The 24,297-nt window shown below is 41.7% G+C and overlaps 1 protein-coding gene across 1 annotated transcript in view; it reads left to right on the forward strand.

Annotated features, from left to right (window-relative positions):
• Nucleotides 1–8,503: 8,503 nt before the first annotated feature.
• The window catches only part of col8a2 (collagen, type VIII, alpha 2), a 47,876-nt gene continuing 32,082 nt past the window's right edge, over nt 8,504–24,297 (forward strand). The window contains exon 1 of the mRNA XM_079485260.1: nt 8,504–9,132. The gene's annotated coding sequence lies outside the window, so the exon portion shown is untranslated. The remainder of the gene's footprint in view (nt 9,133–24,297) is intronic.

Genomic DNA, 24,297 nt, shown 5'->3' on the forward strand with positions numbered 1-24,297 from the left:
TTCTATCTACATACACAGCGGGTCCGCTTGCATGGACTTCACAATTTTGCGATAGCCCTAAACAGACAAACTGCTCTACAGAGAGTGTTTCGTAAATACGTTATCTCCTTCGGCAAAGTATTGAAAACGTGACAACACCTTTGTCCTGTCAATCACTGTAGATCTTCAAAAGGGAGGAGGGAGGAGGGAGGGGTGGAGTGAGCTGTTGGCAATTCGCAACCTCACCACTAGATGCCGCTAATTGTCATACACTGGACCTTTAAACAAAACATTTATAAGAAGAATGGCAAATGGTCGTAAAACATTTGCACGCATTTAACAATAAATTGTTGAATTCTGACAGTAGTTGAAATATGTGACTTCTGATCATTTTACTTTGCAGATGCAGTCATAACAAATTTGATAGCATTGACAGATTTTTTGGCACTACAACTGTATTTGATAAATCTAAAATGTGTATATCCTTTTGAAATCAAATATCCGTAGAAAATCAAATAATGGCCAATTGATAACAGTTTCATGCATGTTATCATGTCATGGTCTTCCGACAGCAGAAATGCCTTGTAAAATACAATCATTAAAATCTGAAGTACAAATATAAATCTGGAATAGTTCCCGCTACTGTAGCTTTTGCATAAATGAGCTCATTAAAAAGTAAATGTAATAATTAAAAAACAGTATCTTTCAGTAACATTTCATAGACAAGTATGCTGTCTCTCACATTCAAGATAATGAGATGAGGACTGAAGCTATACTTTCTGTTTTCATTGGGTACTAATTTGTTAAGTGGCATGAGTCAGACCATCCTAATATAATCTTAAACCTCAAATTGAGATGAATTGCATTGTTCTACATTGTAGGTGATGCCTTCATGTGTCAACTCACAGCAAATTTCTATGGATTTTTACTGGTCACAGACAGTCTGCGTTTGGGCAATTTGTGAGTTTGTCACCTCATGGGTGGTCTGAAGAGGTTTTTATGTTTAGTGCTTGCCTACTGTTAGAAACCTTTGTTTCTCTGGTATGTCTTTCTCTGCTTTCAAAGACTAGCAGACTGCTGGTGTTTTGCTTTGTGTGGCTATTTTCCAATTCTCTGTTTTCAAAAATGTGCTTCTACAACGTCTGTCTCATTTTCCCAATATAAATTGCAGTCTGTTGCCACAGCCTTCACATGTGTGTTGACAGGGCAAGTTTATTAAACTTCCCTGTTTCAAGTAGTGCACATAACAGTATACAATATTTATGCCATCAGACTGTTTCAAATTTTTATCTGAAATAAAGGTCTAAAATCAATGCCTTCAATGTAAGGCATTTAAAAAAAAAGTTCGCTTCAAAATCACAATTGACAAATACAGATATTTTAGTTGACATAGAGATTATTCCAGTCCTCCTCATAGACATCACAGTTATAGTCGATCAAAGTCGGGGTATTTTCTTTTTGCACATAAAGTATTCTTGTTGCTTCTATAAAAATAACACAATTTAGATTTTGAGGTGAACTTTTCCTTTAAGTTATTTTTCTCCAGGGTCTGTTACAGTATTACATTATACTGTATATGTCTATATGACTCTGAATGCAACTGTTTTAAGAGGATTTTAACACTTGGTCACTTTGTAGTTTTATTGATCACATTACAATCCGATCATGAATAGCTGTAACTCCAACTTCTGGTGCATTCTGTACAAGATGCAATTTGGCCATGTCTAAAAGCATCTGTTTGTGAGTCTCCCCCCACCCCCAAATGAGCAACGGGAGGCTTTGGAAGGCCTCATACTGTAAAAGTGAACAGTCATTAATGGAGAATCTCCAAAACTCGAATGCTAATTGCCATCTGTTGAACAGAAACTCGAATGCTTTCAACAGCAAAAATCTCACTGCCCTGCATTAGCGTCAAGGAAGTGAACTTCATCATTTTTGTACGTAGTTTGGGAATAGCGGGTCGGATTCATGTCCGTTTGGGGAAATGCATTTATGTGCTGAGGTGTGAATGGAATGTGCATATCCAACCGGTTAGAAATGCAATCGATAAAAAAATAGGAAGTGTCCAAGTGTTAATCTCCCCTAATAAAATGTAATAGTTTGTGCTTGAATACTGTTGTTTCAGAGCTGCTTGGATAAAGTATTGTGAAGCTAGACAACACAAAAAAATCACCAGTTTATGACGTTAGTGGAAGCTGCTTTTAAGGGGATTCCTGTTGTCATTGAAGCCAAGCCACATTCACATGGTTTCTCAGGAAACCAGGTGGGACGGGGCAGCCACACTTTAGATGTGTGTTTGTGGCTCATTACAGGAGGGCTGCGGTCAGATGGCCATCCAAATCGGGACACTGAAATTCACAGTGCTCAGTGTTTTTAAGAGTGAGTGAATGGCTGAGAGGATGAACTGCACTGCTAAGACTTAAGTTTTTATTTACTGCTCACAGTAAGTTTCTCAGTGGATGCAAAGAATGGGCTTTGTATGAGAAACAAAATTATTTTATTGTAAATTAATGCTTTTTGTTGTTGTTTGGCTGAGCATCAGAATGCTTCTTATTAATTTGGATTACAGTTGATTGTATATCTTTTCAAAAAATGTTGCCCCCTTGTGTGCAGAGTTCACACCACAAGGCTAGAGTTTAAAATGTGCTTTTCTGTATCCTCTATACTTGGAAGTTTGATCAGGAGCAGGAAAATGAAAGCTTTGGCCCTTAAAATCCACCCATGTAAGGAATTTGGAGTTCTGCCTGGGATTTTTAACTCTCTTGGAGTTTACGCTATTTATTCTAACGTGATTGTTTGGGTTTTTGGATTTAGTTGCCCCTGCTGTGAAGGAAATTGCTCTCGCGCCTGCTGGTCTGGAAATAGAAAATTATTTTTTGAAAGAAAAACAAAGTAAATATAATTATTTTCAGTGGTTGAACCCTTTCAATCCCAATCATCGGTTCTCGTCCTGTCGCACGTGAATAAACATTTGAGAGGTAAAGGACGGCAAAAAGTTGAATACTCTGAGATAACAATCACTGAAAGTGGACCTCTTATCGGCCACAAGCAGATATTTACAGTTTGTGTGTGTGCCAGTGTGTGAGTAAAGGTTCTGTATTTCTGCAATTTTTTGTCGTTCTGTCGTTTTTTGAGACGAGTCCAATCATTATTTTTTCATAAAAAAAAGATTTAAAAAAGTTTAACTTTATGTCTCAGAGACCCCAAAACCATTATAATGGCTCGAAAAATACATTTAATGTTGAAATCTTTCTTCAAATCTTATGGGAACGTATTATAAAGTCCAACTTGAAAACACTTTGACATGTCTTACATGACATTTGTTAGATCTGTTTGAGGTCTCAGATGACATGAATAAATAAAACAGCATACACATGATAGAAATACAATCCTGCCAGTTGATTGTTTTCATTGTCTTTATTGTATTTTTCCACAATGGTTGTATTTGTTTTTCTGTCAATTTTATGTAAGAAAAAACTTTAAAGTTTATACAAAAAATTTAAATGAATCATTTTCAATATTACTGTCATTTATTTTTCATCATTGGTGTCTCTGGCCCAATCTCAACAAAATATAAGGTTACTGTTTTTGTTCTCAATGGTTTTATAAGCTTTGCCACTTGATAAAAAGCTAATCTTTCAGTCCAATGATGTAAACTCCCCTTTCGTCTGCTCCCTCCCTTGTTAGGAATTCCCTAATGGTTTCTGTCATCTGGCCATTGCGCTTGTTTCCTCTTTTTCATCCAGCCAGAAGTGAAGTTTACCTTCTCGCTCTTCTAATCTCTATCGTGCACTTCTAACCCAGAGAGAGAGAACAGTGTTGCCTCTGTACTCAATCTCTCTCGACCTCTAGTGCTCCTTTTATCAATGTAAAATAATTACCTTGCGGAAACATGACTGAAGTACAAGATGGGTCAGGCAGAGCGATGTTCTTCTCTTCTCCCGTGCCAAACTGGGCCCTGGCAGCCACGCTGTATATAAAGGAACTTCTCTGAGAACTTATATCAGTTTCTGTGGCTGGCCAGTGTTTATTCCCCCAGCCCTCCTCCTTCGCCCACCTCTACCAGCACAACCAGATACCAGATGCCAGGCATTCCACTTTAAGGTTACAGGAGACAAAGGTTGGTTGGATCACCTGAGTTACATTGAAACATGGCCAAGTGCGTAGCGATAGAAAGAAAAAGAGATTCAAGGTTCATTTGCTGTCAAATATTACTTCTCCTTAAAGGATCCGCATTTGTACAGTCTTCTGCACCATCTACTTTGTCTTCACATTTGTATTTGTAAGAAAACCTTTTTGTTGATGTTTTGAATTACAATGAATATTCATTGGTATTTTTCTTCCATCATGGGGCATCTTATTTGCTGGTTAGCCCCTGTTGGTATGTTATAATTACACCTTCTAAATAACCATCTTTTTACATTAATGGCCATCCTGACGTTTTTGCAAGAAATAAGTAAGTTCACAATCAATTTTCTAGTAGATACTTTTTACAGGTCTTAGTCTCTCGTGAACACGATTGTGCACCTTCATTCTTCAGCCAATCATGGTTGTCCTGATTTTTTCCTAGAACTCCGGAAAAAAAAAAAGCATATTGACTGTCACTGAAATGAATAGGTTTGATTTGTAATAGTTTCCTTCAGATCTGTGTCCAAAACCACTCCCTATCTCCTATATAGTGCACTGTATGGCGTGTTGTCCAAAACCAACTTAAAACTAAAAATGTACCAAGTGAAATAAATAAATGTGACAGATGTTAGTGTTTTATTTAAATGTGCTTGATTTTCACTAAATATATTAACAAACATAATAGTAAATGACCATGATAAGCAGTTTTTGTTATTTTCATTATCAATAAATGTGACAGAACTAATTTTACCATACAACATATGCATTATAGTATGTTTATGATCAATGTTAGCGACAGTTGTGTTTGACTGATCTTATACAGTATACGCCAGCGTCTGAAATCGCTAGCGCATTTTCGTTAATTTCTTTCCCATAGAGGACTCTAAATGTAATTTGCCATATAGGAATAGTAAGGAAGCAGCCGAATGAGCACAGGACTGTGTTTGAAATAGCCCCCTATACCTAATATAGTGCACTATTTAAGGGGACAACCAGTTTTAGTGATGTCCGAATTTGTAGACAATTAAGTGCACTCATTGAATCCCATGATTCAACGTAATAATGACTCTACAACCGATGTATACTTATGGCTAGCTGCTAGCCATCATCTGTAAAGCTTGCACTAAATACATTTATGCATTTCGGCAGATGCTGCATGCACGCAGCGTGTCCAAACTCACTCATACATTTTCATTCGCACCTTCAAGTGGACTATATTAGTGAACTAAAGTAGGGAATAATGAATGAGGATATAGGGGGCGATTTCAGATGCAGCCCAGGTATTAAATTATAGACCTAGTTGTTTTATGGTTGACTAGTGCCTCTAGTGGTGCGGAGGTACCTGTTACTCCAGGATCTTGATTCTGCTAATGGCTATGCTGAGAGGTAATGGACTGTGAAAGTGCTCCGGTTCCACCCAAAACATGTCTACATACAAGGGCCTTCAGTACAACACACACAGGCCCACACATGAGCTCTGACCCAACAAACTGCAGCTCTGGGTGGGGTGTCAACCTTTGCAGGTGCCACTGCTTACTTTCAGCGTCTGGCAGGCCCGTAAAGCAAAACAGCTTTTCTGATGCAATGGTGTGGCATTTAGGTGACTGTTGTTTATTTTTACATACTTTGCTCACATAACGTAAAGGGGTGAAGACGAGGGAAAGTTATTACCGGAGGGGTTTTCCATGGGATAGTTTCACCTTGTAAAGGCAGGGTGGAGGCGGTGAGGTCAGCGGCCGGCTCCGGAGGTGAGGTGGTTTTCGAATGAGCCCCAGTGGCGAGCTGCAACACAAGTGAGTAAAGAAACACCCTGTCACCAGGGTGTGAATGGCAGCAAGACGACGCCCGGAAAACCCATCTGTTTCTCCACTTAAAGCTGTGAGGCCCTCTTGATTGCAAATAAGACGTTTTGTCTCAATGTGTGTTGACGTTGATGATGTTTCATTGGTAATGAGGCCAAAAGACAACAAAGAGTGGTGACTGTACCTTGACTGTACAGTGGGCACAGTATTCTCCAAATGGGATGGGCTTTTCTCAATATTTTCTTACAAGTTTGTTGTAATCTATTAAACAGAAAAACTACTGTACTTTCCAGGCCATAGGTAGAACATGTCTAGACTATAAGTGGTTCAATGAAGGATCTTTGACAATTTACAGTACGTGAGCTAATGGCGTGATCTGCCGCTGAGATAATCTCCTCCCCTCTTTCAGGACTGAAACTGCGGCCCTCGTCTCCGTCTGTTTTCTCTTTGCGAGGCGGAGGCACTATTCATTTTCATTTCAATATCTGATCATCTCTGAGAGACTCTAGTTGAGAAAATTGCTTGGATAGATCAAACAAGCCAGCAAAGGACATGAAAAGCCATTGCTATTAGAATTTGTGGCTAATGATGGTCTTCAAAGTTCCCGGGCAACTGGCGAGAGCGCTCATTACGAAAATATGCCTGTCCTCTTAGGAAACAGTTCACCTGGTCATGAAAACCAAGAGAGCTTAGTCGAACCCCACTCCTTTTAATCAGGAAAGATACAGAGGAAGCCAACAACATCACACAGGTTCACAATAGGTTATGTTTATCCCAGCATTAGGAAACAAGTGATGTCATGAGAGCATAGAACATTATAGAAAGGAAAATATAGTTTGTTGAATAGTTGGTTTTGCATAAACATTTTACTTGATGAGAATGTTGATGTACAGGTGATTAAGAATGGCAGTGTTATCAACATTTCTCGTGTGGTTCAACTCCTTTGCAGATATCAATAATTGAACAAAACACCAAACATAAAGACTTATTATATTAACGTATTTTTATTGTATCATGATCCAGATATTGATCACATTACCGGGAGGGAAGCAGGGTTGCCAAATCTGCATAATAAAACCAGCACAATGTAATATATATTCTGTATTCACAAATAACTTCATCTTACCTTGAGAATGACAGCTAATGGACAAAATTGATCTACCTATAACCAGCGGAATAAAAGAACACTAGCAGAGTTTTAAAATTCTCCCAATTACGCAACCTGGCAACCCAAAAAAAAAAAAAAGACAGAATTTCCATATTATTTTCTGTATTAGATTGCTAGTATCATTCTCAAATTCTTCATCCTTGCCTTTTTTGTCAGCTTTTGTCACCCATTAGCACAAATATGTAATTTCCAAAACTTCGCGACAAACTTTCAAAGGCTGTCACAGGAACATAATGCACGCAAACAGACCTAATTTTCGGCCAGCCTATTTATTGTCTGTTCCGTTACTTGCGAGACGCACAAACTGAGATAAGCATCTGATAATGCACCTAATATCCAACCATTTCAGGACTGCGTGGGCAGTAGGTATCCAGTGGCTAGCCTTAGCTCTAGCTCCCTGTGAGCACAATGCCCTGCTTGTTGTATAGCCTCCTCTGGCACGATCCAAATCAGGCCCTACCCGAAGCTTCAAATCCCACATTTCTCATTGTGCACTCAATCTAATTTTGTGGTTTATGATTAGATTTTATGATAAGGTTAAGATTGCAAATTATCTATAGTGTGTGTATGGAGGTCTGATATGTTGCCCTATGGTGAAATGTGGCTCTGATAGAGCCTGTTATTCTAGTATATTGCAAAAGCTTGTTATTTGGATAACGCATCAGTAGGAGAGAGCCATGACGTGTTATCTTAACTGATGATGTGTAATTGATTTTCAGATAACAGTACAGACTGTAAAGTAATCCTATAATTGCTTGTTCTTCCACACCCTCCACATAACTTTTGAATGTCATTTCAGATGAATTTGAATTGGGTAATTTTGGGCTATTAGCCATTCTAATGTATATCTCTGATCACAGTATTAAAAAATTGCTGCTTTTCATGTTCTGAATTAAGCATTTGTGCATGTTGTGATACCGATTCAGATGTGAAAGGTTATTTTGCTTGAGAACTATTTCTAAATGGTTTTGGATCTCGGTCAGTCAGCCAAGAGATGTAATCTAGTCTCATAAACTGATTGGTTTAATTGACTGAGAGTCTACCGAGATTATGCAAAAACAGACCTTCGCTGTACTTTGTGGTGCATACGTGCTTATACTATCGCATTGGAAAGTTTAGAAAATAAAATTGAGCTGTTTTGTAAAAGTTGTTAGCTGAGGTGAAATCAATGCACTGTGGCCGTGCCAGAAACGGATGAATTTTCCAAAGGTGGTTTCTGGGGAAAGGAAGGACTTTTGTGTTTGTGGGAGTGCAAGCATTTGTTTACAGATGTTTATGTTGGAGGTGGGAAAACAAGGGTTTAAATAGTGACCGAGGAAAAGAGGAGGGGTGTCTGATGCATGAGAGGGGTGCAACAGAACGGTTTAAATCCATCCCTTTACTCCACCTACCCCACCCCATCCTCTTTTCCTTATTCTGCCTGGCCACAGACACTTGCCTTTTGTATGGAGGGAAGCAGAGAAACAATCATCTCTCTCTGCTTGGAAAAAAAGACTCAGAGAGGGATCAAGAAAAGAGCCAGGGAGACTGGAGCTTCCAGGTGCTTTGCCCCAAGTTAAACGCCCAAGAAGGACCTCTCCCTGCCTGAAGTCAGAAGAGCCACTGCTTAGTGAGGTCGAGTACCCTGCCTCTCTCTCTCCCTCCTTCTCTCTCCCTCCTCTCTCTCTCCCTCCTACTTTCCACCCCGTGAGCGTGTACAAAGATTCAGAAGGTGCGTCTGAAATCTGCTTGTATCCAGCCTGGAGACCAACACCACAGAACTTTTTCACTTCAATGGACTCTTCAATGGACAATTTTCAGCAATAACAGCAAATAGCTCACTGGCACCTGCCAATGAGAACTACAGCTTTCTATGTCATTTGACTCTTTCTTCTGGGTGTAAACAATATTTGACTGTTGTGACCAAGTGACAAGACATACCCACGACTTTCCTCTCGGTTTGGCTTCCATTACATCTTCGTTGTGAAAGATGGTTGTCTGAAGAAAAGACCCACCTGCAGAAATACCTGCCTGAGAAAGTTTAAGCTGAGATTCTTCCTCAAGCACAAGGGTGAGGTAAGTTCATATCTAAAAAGTTATTTTCCTCCCCTTAGGGTGCAGGCATGTGATCTCTGAATTTTTTTTCATATCTCATAGCTGTACACCACAAGATGAAGCCAAATGCAATAGTGTAAGAGAGAGGGTTAAAAAAAGACGAGTTTACATCTCAATCATGAGACCCACATAATTCTCACTGCTCTGCTTCACACAAGGGTAGAGTAATACTCTGCAGATTAGCAAATGGTTTTAGTGTTCTGTCGTCATTAATCTCTGTGAAATTTTCTGCATGGATTTCTTGGGGCTTTTATTTATGTTGATGCTAGTTGTCCGCTCTGCGTGCTTGAGGTTGTGTGGTTCAGGTACTCTGGTGAGGAAGTCGCACAGCTGTTTTAAAGTTGTGAAATGAGAGAGGGAGAGAGTTATATAACTGTATAGCAGACCCACTTTCACTGACACCTGGGACTGTTTGGTCTGCGCTCTGTTGCACTCCTCAGCACCGCTCACTTAATTTAGGCCGCCCACTGGATTCTCAAGTCTCTGCCCACTTCAGAGTCGCTAAATGTGATGCCTTTTGAATTTCTATTAGAAATAGTACACTTCAGAGGGTGCGTTAGAATAAAGCACTGATTAGGTTCTTAATGTCATACTGCTCATGATGTATATCATTGAACATTGTTTTGAATAAATTACCACAAAACAATATTTTGAATAATAATTTTTATTAAAATGGATCATTTTGTTTTCAGATCTCATTTATTACATTTTAAACTCCTTCGATCATTTCAATCAATGATGTTGATACATGTCAATTAATTATTCTCATAAAGGGACTTGTCATTCCAAACCTGTATGACTAAGTTTCTTCTGCAGAAAAAAAAATAAGTTATTTTAAAGAATGTTGATAACCAAATTGACCACATTGTCCACATTGACTTCCATTGTATGGACACAAAGCCACTGAGACATTTCTCAAAATATCTTCATTCGTTTTTCACCAAGTCATATTCAGGTTTTAAAAGACAAAAGTAAATGAATGATGACAGACTTTTTATTTTTGGTTAAACTATCCCTTTAAAAATGTCCTCCAAATGTGTTTCACTCAGAAATACAAAAGATTAAGGAAGCAAAATAGGTTGTACTTAATGCTGACTTTAAAAACATATGTGTCACTGGTTTGAATGTGCCTTCCACACTTTTCTTACATAAACTCCTCAGCACCCTCTTTCCAAAACTGCAGTGTATGATGTTTCATCATATTATAGAGAGAAAATGTCTAAAACTTTTCTACACATAATAAACCTGGCACATGGTACGAGCTCCATGCAGCAGTTTTAATTTCAGAGCAGAGAGCGAGAGAGGGCTGTGAGAGAGAAGGGAATGTGCTTTCATAATACATTCTTCACCAAGAGCACTGGGGAATACTATTCAATAATACTTTTTTCTCGTCTGAGTAGCGGGGCCCAGCTTCTACAGAACTGAAACAGACCTAGTCTGGAAAAGACGGCATGCTCTCCTCTAAAAACATTTGGCGCCTCAACATGATGGTTTTCAGGGGAAGAGGTGGTTTCAGCATGACCGTGAATCTGCGTGTGAATGCTACTGCATTACATGATCCCGGAGATGTGGTATAAAGCTGAACTCCTGAAACGGAGAGGTTAGGAAAAAAGTGTCTGAGATACTTAGCAGACAGGGATCTTCTCATCCTCGCACACTGCTGATTGTGAAGGTTGGAGATGATCCAAAGCTTCTTGATTGGATGGCTGTCTGTTTGTTGGGTCTGAGGATGGAAAAGTCATCTTTGAAGCATGATGTGATTTTGTGATGGATGTCTCATCTGGTGCTGTTATCAGGAGGTAGTGTAGATACAGTCCCGCTTTTCAGACTGCGTTTACAGTGATAGCTTCAATTCACCAAACACCTCACCCCCCCTCATACAAACTTTTACCTTTTTCCACATGCACAATACCCGTAAAAACTGTACTTGATCAACCATGGTATTATTAAAGTAACCATGCTGTAGTTCAATCTGCCACTTTACTAGAAAAAACATGGTTTGGGGTAGAGTCAAATCAGGATTGGCATTTGACTGTTGGCACCATAAAAACAGTCCAAAGTCTTTCACTTCTGGCAATCATGAGATGTAACGGGGGGGATACCTTTTTTGTTAATATGTTGCAGAATACATTGCAAATTTTGAATGTCTATCAATGGAAAGAGATGCATTTTTGGAACCAGACGGTAAAGTCATGGCACAAGAGCATGCCAACCAGCCAAACACTGACCCCTTTGGGCAAAGCACATACTTTGGCACGGTGAAACCTTGACCGCACGGCCATGGTATAACCATGAATGCCCACCTTTAGGATGGCCCAATAATTATATTACATTTTATTTATACAACACTTTAAAAAAGCAGCTTTACAGGAAAAAAACGAAAAACACAGAAAAGGTATATAAACACAGCGCAAGGTGCTTAAAAAAGCAAGCAAGAACATTCTTCTTAATTATAAATAATATCTAATAATGCAGTCTCCCAGTGAGCAAGCTAAGACAGCCCTTTGGCAAGGAACCTAAACTCCAATGAAAAATTAGATGGAGAAGAAAAACCTTGCGAGAAACCCGTCTCAGTCGGGAGGGCCAGGTCTCCTCTGACGTGTCACAGCTGCACTCGGTGACTGTTAATGTTTATGAAAAAAAGGGAGAGCTTACTGTTTGTGATTTAGGAAATTTCATTAGTTGAAACTGTTGAGGACTAATTGTGATCGACTTCAGACAACAGGGGAATTTTGTAAGCAATAACTCTGATTGATATTTATGATGCCGGCTGGCTGTGCCAAGCTAAGCGAAGGCATTTCTCTCTTTATTACACTTTACACAATATCTTGACTGGGACTTTCATATGGACCATTCATAATCAATGGCCACTAGTTGTGCTGGTGCAAAATCTTTTGTCTCCCTCCAACCATCTGCCTTGTTAATTCCAGGCAGTTTTCAATCACTGTATCTGCTTTATAAGCTATTATAGGCTGAAATTATGTCCATTCGGGGGAGACATTAAAAAGCATATTTTATTTTCCTTTAAATCGCTACAGTTGAGGTGGATTTGATGTGTGCCGTAGAGAGATTATGTAATATAAATAAAAATGCAAAGCATTGGCTTAGGAATGGCTTAGTGCACATTAATTTCCCATTTGAGCTCTTTTTAACAATACAAAAGAGAGGAATAATACCAAACCCATGCAATACCAATCAGTGAGGGACACTCGGTCTGGACTGTAGATTGAGAGACATATGGTAAATGTTGGACACACCAATGGATTTAAACGTTTACAATGGGTTTATGAGAGGGTGATGTCTTGTATGTGTGGCCTCTCACCAAGGCTGAAGGAATTGTGTTCATAAAAGAAAGTGTGTTCATAAAAAAAGGCTCACAAATAGTCACATCTCTTTACCGCTTTACCATGTACTTATAAGTCATTTTCATGATTTTAAACAAAAGTTTACAGGCAAAAGTGAGGCAAAATGTACTTACTTTATAATACTCTAGGTGCCCTGAGAGGATGTGCATGGTTGGTTTTACCCATTTCCAAATCTTGAAATTAATCTTGAGAAAGCACATGCTGTGGATTAAACTATGTGCTAACCCTTATTTCCCAATAAACAGTGTAGTGAACAGAAATGTATCTCAAATTCTATAGATTCTGTTATCAATATTAACTTTCCGATGAGGTTTTCTCTTTGCAGTTGACTGTCACATGCATTTCTCAATTTATTTGCCGTCTCTTTGTATTGTTTTAATCATTAAAATGATGCAGAATCCAGTTTCTTCACTGAAATCTCAAATTCCTCTAGGCTGTTTCATTAACTTTATATATAGCCTACATTAATATTCACAAGTCACATGTGCATTTATTTAATATAATATATTTTTTGCGTTATATATAAATCTGCATATGTTTGAGCTCTGTTCTTGACTAGTGAGAGGATCAGTTTTCCCTCTTCACACATATTCTCGTAGTGCCACTAGAGGGCATAGTTGCTGATGACTGCGCAACCAGAAACTGATACAAGGGAACCGGTTCTTACCCTGTGCCAGTGGCAATGCGTGTGCATGTGAGAGATGCATATTTATATGACAAGGACCTTTTTTCGTGTAAATGGAATACATCAAGGATCACACTTATTGTTCATTTTTATTTGGTTATAATTCATCATTCTGGAGCTTTGTCACTTACAATTGTTTAAGATTGTTCCTTTAGTTCAACTGGACTGTTAAACAAATGTAAATGTTATTTTGAACCCATCTGTGCCTGTAGAAAGGTTTTTGTCATTAGCTTCATGGTAACCTTCGTACCTCTTTTATTTGGTATTCACTTTAAACAGGAAATGAAGTAGAATACCACTCATTCTCCAGGAAAAGCAAATGCCTGACTGTGTTACCTTCCAGGAACGCACGCCCCCATCTCTCACCATTGCCATTTGTTTCTAGATGTTTTTCGCTCACCAAGAAAGAGGAAAAACAGCCCAGAAGGACAGGTCTACAAGGCAAGAAGTGCATTCTTTTGTTTTTTAGCGATGGCGTGCTGCTTCACTGACTGGTCCGCCCATTCTTCAATTAAAGTACAGTGACAGACAAGGCGAGACGATGGATGAGGAATTACAGTCAAAGCTGTCGGAAACAGCTCTTTGGCGGATGCTTTCTGCAACAATCAGCACTGTACTTAGCCTGGGTTGTACATTAGATGTGGAAGTGTGTTTGTATGAGATCATGTGGACAATTGCGCCGTAATGTCTGTGAATAGTGCAGACAATGGCTCAGTCAAACATCCTGTTTCATAAGGCTTCATTCCAGCAGTTTGTTTGTGAATTGGTCTGGACAGGAAAAGAGGTGCTAGCACATCTGTGTGGGGTTTTTCATGTACTTTGCGTTTTCAGATGAATTGCTCTGGAAGTGTAGTTCACAGAAATGAGAGCTTGATATATCATATGAAGGCTGAATAACTAACTAAGCCTTCCATTGATGCATACGGTTTGTTAGGATAGGACAATATTTGGCCAAGATACAACTATTTGAAAATCTGGAATCTGAGGGTACAACGATCTAAATATTGAGAAAATCTCCTTTAAAGTTGTCAATCAGAGACGCTGCATAAGGCCCTTGCTAGGAAGAAACAGGCTTGTTTTAACGCTCTCTATTGGCTTACCGCTGAAATGACGTTATGGAGAGTAGATAAAACCAAAAGCGGAAATTCTAAACTTTACATATCAAACTTGTGTGGGTAATTCCCAAGGAGCGGGCGGCAACGAGCCGTCCTATATACGTGTGCTACTTATGGCTGGTTTTGTGGTCTTTTGTGGTATTTTAAATATAGATAAAAAAGCAAGGTGACAATTGGTAATCTTCTGAGGATCTTAACTGCTACGAAAGGTGTAGACTGACAAAAGTGTCTCAATGCTTGTGGAAATGAGTAGCTTCACTATTTATGAATGAACAACAGATCTGGGCTTTTGTTTCTGGCATCATAAATCTGTATGTGACAAGTCTGAGTGACAAGAAGTTTCCCAAATTAAAGAAAAGAAAAAAAAACATTTGAACTTCTCGTCGCATTTTGGTTTCCCACTAATCTTGCCGTTTCACAAAATTTCCCCTCAGAGTTCAATAAATCACATGTTTATCTTTTTGTCAATCTTTCTTGTCTTCCCCGTCTTTTGCTTTCACGTTCCCTCCTCACTGAGTTCCCTCATTTGCTCTGCTCTGGCTCTCCAAAATGCACTGGACGGGGACGAGTTTTTCCGTTCTGTTGGCAAAGGGAAATGGGGAAGTTTGGCAAGGGACTGTTATTATTTTTCCTTTTGCACAATATCAGCTCTTTCAGCAGATTCTCTGTCATATAGGGCCCAGCAAATGGCCCAGACATCAGAATCTAGAAAGCTCTTATCAGGATCGTGCTTCCAGAGACTGAACAGAGCTGAGGGAGGTGTAAGCGTGTGCTTTTTTTGCCTGAGGAGATCTAGAATGAAGGGAACCTTTAGTTTGTATTTAGCTTGAACCCCCAGATTTGTGTGAATATAAATAATACATGAATTGGGTCAAATGTTTTTCTAAGTAATCGAATGAACTGAAACAATTGTTATACAGTAAAGATGCAGATCTATAAAGTTGAAAGTGGATAGCTTTAAGATTTTGAGAATAAATGCTAATGTTGTCACAGTTTATTGCGGTGATGTTTTATAAAACTATAGAGGAGACACATGTGAGATTAATGGTGTTTTTCCTCAGGGGAAACATCTGAGAACCAAACGACTTACAGTATGCATCAGTCTCCATTTGCACACCAATTTTTATTATATTACCATCTTAAAGAACCAAGTGAAATTTTAAAGGGATCTCATTTTTTTTCTATCAAATGAATCATTTCTCTGTACTTCAGTATATTTGATCTGGCCGATGTCTGTGATGAAACAGTAATGCATGGTTTGGCACCGTAAAAACAAGAATGCCTCAGGTCACGTTGTGTGACTCAAAATATTATTTGTTCAAGAATAGGTATGAAGGAAACACTGCGTGTAGACCAGGGATGGATTCCAGAGGCTTCACAGAACACTTGACACAACAACAGACTGTGAATTTAACACTCATCAATATGTTTGGGGAGCCAAAGAGAAATAAAGTATTGGAGCATGAGAACATGAGAAGCCTTCGTTTAACCAAACAAGACATTTTTTATTTCTCTGAAGAATTTGACTTTTTTAGTTCCCTATCGATACTTCACTCGTACTGCGTAGCAGGACGCTATGGGGAAAACTCCTTTTTCTCCGATGACTGAAGCAATTCAATAGCGCAGTGAAAACTGCACGCTCATTGGTTGGAAAAAAGTTAAACTTTAAACCAATGGTAGCGGAGCTGCCGGACCAATGGCGATGATACCCGCCAGAAGGGGCGGGGCTTACGGATATATAAGCCGACGCATCGCCATAGAGTCCTCAGATCTCTTCTCCTTCAGCGACGACTCTTCTTCGCTTCCCGAGACTGACTGACTTCGCCATCGAGAGAGCACCTGCAGCGGATTCGACCTCCTGCTCAGCGGCTTCGCTTCAGCGGCTTTGTTCAGCTGACTTTCTTTTCAGAAAGTGATTCCGCCCCTCGATCCCCCCCGCCTCTGCCCGCAATGCGAATGAAGCAGCGGGGTAGAGGAACTAAGCGCTCGGGGAAGCGCGAGCTCACGACCGCTCGGCGTGCCTCGCCTTCTCCAGAGAGAGAGCTTTCCCCGGTTTGCTTCACCCAAACAGATCAGCATCCACTGGTGGCCGCCAGTGACATGATCTCGTTCGGTGGAAATGAACTTGAGGAGGACGACACCATGTCGTTAACGGCTTCGGACGGGGAGGAGTTAGCGGGCTCAGTAGATGACCCCGCCCCCTCTGGACGCGCATTCTCATCCTCCGGCCAGGCGGCTTCAGCATTACACTCCATGGCAGTGCTCCAGGTCTACCAGGCCAAACTCCTCCAAGGTATGGATGAGTCCAGCCCTGACCCTTCAGGGAGCTTCGGAGCGCAACGGATCTCGCCCTACGCGCCACCAAGGCCACGGCCCAGGCGATAGGAAGATCCATGGCCAGCCTGGTAGTGCTTGAGTGTCATCTGTGGCTGACGCTCACGGAGATCAAGGAGGCAGACAAGGTCCCCTTCCTTGATGCTCCAATTTCCACTACCGGCCTCTTCGGACCGGCGGTCTTTCGCAGGCCATGAAGCACTTTCTGCCAAAAAGACCCGGATCCAGACCCGTGGCGAATCTCCCCAAGCCAGCTCCGACGCAACAGCCGGTGAGAACCCCTGCTGCTCAGAAGGCTCCGGGAGCTGACGGTCGTCAACGCTCCCGATCAGGACGGCGCTACCCGCATCCCCCACGACAGTGTCCCCGGCATAAGATCACGCTGGACCCTGCGCCTCAGGCTCCCTCCTGAGACCGATGCAAGGAAGAGAAAGGCTACAGGGCCTGCTCCGGCTGGCCCTCCTTCAAAGACCGCTCTCATGTCTGCCCAGTCACCCCGTTCAGTTCCGGGTGCGGGCAAAGAATTGATAATGTGCAAGGTTGTAAGTGCGTGGCCTATTCTAATGCCCACACAACATTCCGCAAAATGTTTAATAAAACACAAACATTGTCAAAAAAAGAGCAATCTAACTCTTCCATTGTCCTTGGGAGTCAAGCCGCCTCTTGGGAGTCAAGCCGTACCTCCCCATTGCACCCAACCCTTTGCCACGCAGCCCAAGGCCTGGCGAGCCATCCCCGGTGTGTCACATTGGGTTCTGGTTATAATATCTCGAGGATATTCACTCCAGTTTGCTCGTCGACCCCGCTCTTCCGTCATCCCCACCCGAGTACAGAACTCAAATTCACACGTTCTGCGCACAGAGTTGAGGAACTTACTGGACAAAGGAGCCATAGAAATGGTTTCTCCAGACCAAATCGAGTCAGGCTTCTACAGCCGATACTTCCTCGTACCAAAGAAGGACGGTGGCCTCCGCCCCATCCTCGATCTCAGACATCTGAATCGCGCTCTTATGAAACGGCGCTTCAGAATGATCACGACGAAGCAGATCCTCTCGCAAATACGCCCAGAGGACTGGTTCTTCTCTCTGGATCTGGAAGACGCATACTTCCACATCCAGATAGCCCCCCCCTTCACAGACGATTCTTGAGATTCGCCTACGAGGGGGTTGCATATCAGTACATGGTCCTTCCATTCGGACTCTCTCTAGCTCCCCGCACTTTCACAAAGTGCATGGATGCGGCTCTTTCCCCATCTCAGACAGAAGGGAATCCACATTCTGAGCTACCTCGACGACTGGCTTGTTCTAGCCCAGTCGGAGGACGAGCTACGGTCCCACAGATCCCTCCTCCTCAGCCATTTGAAATGCCTGGGCCTCAGGATCAACCTTGCCAAGGGTGCACTGTCCCCCAGGCAATGTATATCGTTCCTGGGGGCAGTCTTCGACTCAAATCGCATGTCTGCCAGAATATCGCCAGAACGAGCTCTGGCTATTCGACTGCTTGCGGCCTCATTCACACCCAGGGTTTCACGCCCCCTCAGGGTTTTTCAGAAAATGCTGGGCCTTATGGCCTCTGCATCTCAGGTGCTGAGTCTGGGCATCCTCCGGATTCGCCCCCTCCAGTACTGGCTGAAGCCGAGAGTTCCTCCACACGCTTGGCGTCTTGGACGTTTACGTGTTTTGGTGAACCAAGCCTGCGTAACCGCCCTAGCCTGGTGGAAAGATCCCCTTTGGCTAGAGCAGGGTATGCCCCTGGGCTCCACGTGCAGCCGGAAAGTGGTCACGACAGACGCCTCCAACAAGGGTTGGGGGGCTCTGTGCGACGGCGAACCTGCCTTCGGCCACTGGTCGAACCAGGAAAGAAGCCTCCACATCAACTACCTGGAAATGCAGGCAGTATGGTTGGCTCTTTGCTACTTCGTGCCGGTGCTAAAGGATCGCCACGTCAGACAGCATGACGGTGGTATCTTACATAAATCACCAGGGAGGCCTCTCCTCAAGACGCCTGTTTTCCCTGGTATTACGCCTCTTGGAATGGGCCCAGTCCAATCTGCGCTCACTGAGGGCAACTCACGTTCCAGGCAGACTGAACCGGGGGGCAGATATGCTATCTCGGAGCAACGTTCCTTCGGACGAATGGACGCTCCACCCCATGTCTGTTCAGCGAATCTGGCAAATCTTCGGCAAGGCAGAAGTCGACCTATTCGCCTCAGAAGACAATTCTCATTGCCCAACGTACTTTTTGAAGGGCAGGGACGCCTTGGCCCACTCTTGGCCCAACCGGCTCCTCTATGCTTTTCCCCCGATCGCTCTCTTACAGCAGACGATCAGGAGGATCAGGGATCAAGCGCACCGAGTGCTATTGGTAGCCCCTTTGTGCAAGAACCAGCCTTGGGTCACAGATCTCTCTCAGCTGCTAGTAGCAGCCCCGTGGCCCATTCCCCTGAGGCGGGACCTCCTCTCTCAGGCAGGGAACACGATATGGCACCCCCAGCCATAGCTGTGGGCTCTACACCTTTGGCCTCTCGACTAGAGCCTACGGACCTCCCGAGGGCGTTCTGAACACCATATCCCAGGCTAGAGTCCCGTCCACTAGACGTCTCTATGCCCTCAAATGGTCTGTCTTCGCCTCCTGGTGTACACCACGCAGTGCTGGCCCGGTGTCCTGTGACATATCGCTGATACTGTCATTCTTGCTAGAGTTGTTGGATAACGGCCGTGCCCCTTCCACGCTCAAAGTCTATGTGGCAGCCATTTCAGCCTCACATACCCACATCGAGGGAAAAGGAGTGGGCAAAAACGACCTCATCGTTCGTTTCTTGAAGGGCTCCAGGCGGCTACACCCCCCCCTCGCCCTCTTACAGTTCCCACTTGGGATCTGCCCACGGTCCTGAGGGCTCTAAAGAGTCCTCCCTTTGAGCCTCTGCTATCTGTGGACCTCCGTTCCTTAACGCTGAAGACTCTGTGAGCCCATCCTGTCTTGAATTTGGGCCTAACGACGCCAAGGTCGTCCTCAAATATTCGCACCTAATATTTTTTGGACTAGGCCACCTACTAGCTTGGTCTTCTCCACCTTCTCAGGGATTCCCTGTGATACCCCGTCTCCGAGCCAAGGCTCCGAGACTAACTGTGTTTTTCGTTCCATCTGTAGCACGGCGTGATTATACTGGTCCCCATAGCGTCCTGCTACGCAGTACAAGTGAAGTATCGATAGGGAATGAACTTGGTTACTAACGTAACCTCGGTTCCCTGAGATACGGGAACGAGTACTGCGTTCCTTGCCGTGCTACGAGCTGCATTGTCGTCGCTTCAGTCGAAGTAACCTGAGGACTCTATGGCGATGCGTCGGCTTCTTTAGCCGTAAGCCCCACCCCTTCTGGCGGGTATCATCGCCATTGGTCCAGCAGCTCCGCTACCATTGGTTTAAAGTTTTACTTTTTTCCAACCAATGAGCGTGCAGTTTTCACTGCGCTATTGAATTGCTTCAGTCATCGGAGAAAAAGGAGTTTTCCCCATAGCGTCCTGCTACTCAGTACTCATTCCCGTATCTCAGGGAACCGAAGTTACGTTAGTAACCGAGTACGTTTTTGAACCCGGGAACCAGAATTGTAAATCTTTGCTTCGTGTTTCGCATTATAAATACTTTATTCGTGTGCTAACCAAAAAGGTTCTCCGTTCATGCGCTGCTTTGTCCATGGAAGCTGTGGAAAACAAAATAAGAGCTGAACTCCAGATGGAGCCACTTACGGTCTTGTTTGGTTTAGTTTTACCTGCACAAAAGAACCCTGTTGAAATGTAATGTGTGTGTTGGGTTTTAATCGGATGCTATTTGATTTATCTGTCTTTCTCATAAGTCTCGAGTTCTGCATGTGGGATCTAAGACCGCAGAAGAGTAACGGATCAGTGTCAGTTCCTCCCTGTGTCAAACCCTTAACATAAAACTCTAATTATAATTTCATCTTGGTCTTCTCTATAGACTCTTTTTCACATTATGGCAAGGGTTGATTGATGAGATGGGAATAGGGTTTAGGGTTTTTACTCCAGCTTAAGTCTTGTATAATATTTCTTTGTGTTCACAGGTTTTCATCCAGCTTCTTTGTTACTAAAGGCTTGTTTTGCAATTTTTAGACTCTTTCTGTCTCGGTTCCTTATAAGAATGCATTTGAATAACTGTCTCTAATTGTGTGAGTTAGACGTTATTGGATATTTTTTGTCATTGTTGTTCATGCCAAGACAAGAATTTTTAATGGGTGGACCCTTCGGCCACCTAAGCAGATATATAGAGTATGTGATGTGTAGACAACCACAGTATGTATTCTTTAGAGGTTAAACATGACTGTTATTTGCATTTTTTTATAAAATGGAGAAAAAAATCTGTGACCATGATTATATTTTAGGGAACTTTTTGATGATAATGTACTAAAAAACTACCTATTGCGTTTTTGAATACATAGACGAAAGTATTGTCACGTGGAACCTCGCACACATACTAAACACCTCATTTGTATGTGCGTGATTTTAAAATGTTTTGTAGTTTATTCAAAGTTGATATATATATGTAGATAACATTAATGATATTAAAAACATGCACTTTTAAACTACATTTTTAGTTTGTCGTGTAAACGAACAGGCAAAACGAATATCAAGTTTTTAGTTATGAGACACAACTACAATCGGTCTGTGGTTGTGTACCTTACAAATCGGTCTGCATTGACGGTGAGCAAAGACAAAGTGGGCGTGGCATCAGACCTTATAGACCCATCCATCTGACTTGTTGAGTTCAAGGTATACTCTCTTTATATTTTATATTTCTCTTTTCCATGGAAATCGAACCCACAATCTTGGCATTGCTTGCATCATGTTCAACTCTTGAGCTGCAGGAAATTTTGTTTTATATTGTGAATGAAGAAAAGAAAAAGAAACTGAATAACAATGTGGCTGTTTTATGTATCTTTGGGACTAGACAGACATGTGTTTACAATGAAGTTGATTTATACTCATTGTAGAACATTTTGCACAACACTCACTGTACAGTGCCACTACATGTTATCCTATCTGTCACGAAATGGTTTTGGACAGAACCCAGATGCAGGCAGACGAAGGTATAACAAAAACCTTTATTAAAATACCCGCAATGGGGAAAAACAAGAACAAAAACACTAGCCAACAAACACTAGGAACAAACACTAGAAACAAACACTTTCCACGAGGGGAAAAAACAAGGTCTATATAAAAGAGAAATAATAAGTCTACAAACTGGAACAGGACCAACATGTAATCCAAAGACAAGACATCCGTGTTAAGCATGAACAGTAGACAATGCACCAACACTGAACAGAGGGAAACTAAGACTATATAAAGGGAGACACTAACGAGGAGTGATTACATGGGGAGAGTGGTGACAGCTGATGGGAATAAGACCCTAATTAAAGTGAAACACCGAACAGACGATGGGAATGAAACCCTTAAGAAATTACAGGAGATAGGAGGGTGGGGCTGAGAGACATAACAGGAAGACACGTGGCATCAAGTAACAACATAAAGCCACATGTCTCCACACATAACACAACAGAAACCCGAAAGACGTGGAAATGTCATGACTCTGCCCAGGGAGCTTGAAAGCTCGAGACAGGAAGGACAGAGTCCTAACACTATCAAATCCTATTCTGAAAGTTCCACTTTCATCCCCCCTCCCTCAACATCCCTCACACTTTAACCAGGTGCAGAGTAAACCTCCTTATCTCTGGGCAGTTTGGTTTGACGAAACGGGGGAGGAGCTTGTCAAGCTGGCCAAAGATGAGCGCTCCCAATCGGGCCACGCAGCATCCAGCTCCCAAACACAACAGAGCGTTTGTGTTCCTCTCTAACCACAGCTGGGATGAGATTCATGTTAGCGTGGAGTACTGACTCCTGATGTAGGCGGTCTGACCTTTTGCATGTGCTACCACTTGTTGAAATGGAAAACGAGATGGAACATGCTGACTTGAAATAACTCACAATGTAGCTTGAACTCATTTAATTGTTTTTTTTAGCTGTTTATTCATAGATTCACTGACATTCGTGTTCATTCATCTAATTTAGCATGTGCTTTTAAGGCTAGCCCCTTAGTTTTGAAGGGGCTAGCGCTAGCAAGATAGCTCTAAATGCATAAAGAGGAAAAGATCCATCCCTTCTTTCAGAGTTTTCTCCAAAGCCATGCCTAGAACCTGCAGATATGATGATAGACATTCTAAAATGGACCGAATGTGATGACTGGACAAACATTGTATGTTCCTAAATAATATAAATCGGTCCTAAATGATATATTCAGGACATTAGAAACCATGATTATCTATATTGTTAAGTCTACACACGTTACAATCTTGAATAATTCAGCACCTGTATAAAGTTTTTCCAAAATGGTTACAAACTCGCTCTTTGTGCTAGTATTTGAGTGAGATTCATTGTCCGTAAAAAAGAGGAAACTATTTGTGAATTTGACTGAAAGCATTATTTATAAAAAGGTATTTCAGTAGATATTGGGAAAGTGTTGTAATTCTGAATTGCTTTTTTTTATCGGTATAAATCCGATGTCTTGACAGCCCTATTTGGTATTTTTGTGTACTTGTCTATTAATTGATTTTATCACAATTTAAATGCTTTCAGGATGTTAAAAGACTTTCAACCAGTCTATAATTTTTTTCTGAAAAACGTAGCCTACCTTGTCAGTTTATAACTTAACTTTTTAATGTGACTTCAACACATTCTCTACTATTTCTTTAGCATTTTCCATGAAATCCCTGCATTGTAAAATCCCAGAATTTTGCCACTGCACTAATGCAAACCAGAGCATTCGCGAATTTTGACGTGCCAATAAGTGACACTTTCTTACCTGATCCAAGAAGAGATCATTGCCATTTCCTGCGTTATGGTCAGTGTTCTAAAGACTTTTCTTCTCTTTTTTGATTTTGCTGAATATAAAGGAAAGAGCTTTCCCATATGTTATGAGACACTGCGATATTCATCATCAAGTGGCTTTCTGCCTGTGCATTAATTCGGCTGGAGCAGCTTTCAATGCTTTGATCTGCATGATTTTTTAAAAGACTCCCGCAGAAACGTACAGCCTCGCTTGTTTCGCCTCTAGCAGGAGATTTTTGCTTGATTAAAAAGGCTTTCCCACCTGCAAACTTTGCTTCCTACAATTTGTTTGTCTTGTTTCAAAATGTTCGTGCCTTGCCCAGGTTGTGCAATCAAGATCGGTGTGCTATTTGTTTAAATCTCCGAGGCCCCCTTCTCTTTCCTTCATGTCAAAAGTACAGTATCTCACATTACCCTGGACCAAACTGCTGAAAATGTAGAAAGAAAGGGATTTGAGTTTGTTTCTCTATGGGACACCCCATCCTCTTTCACATGCTATATTCACATCCTTCATGGGAGCTCTTCTTGTTTGATCAAAACCTGATTCACGCTAAATGGAAATGTTTGCTTAATTAGGGTTTCATCCCTCATGTTTCAAGTGTTTGTGAAAAGTTTGAGACTGCCAATTCAAAAATATTATATGAGGATTTCTGAACATTTCCATCTGAGCCATATTGTTAAAATGAAGGTCACTTGGCTTAACCGTTGAGTTTGTGATGCCAAGGGTTTCC

This window comes from Barbatula barbatula, assembly GCF_947034865.1.
Source record: "Barbatula barbatula genome assembly, chromosome: 21".
NCBI classification, from domain to species: Eukaryota; Metazoa; Chordata; class Actinopteri; order Cypriniformes; family Nemacheilidae; genus Barbatula; species Barbatula barbatula.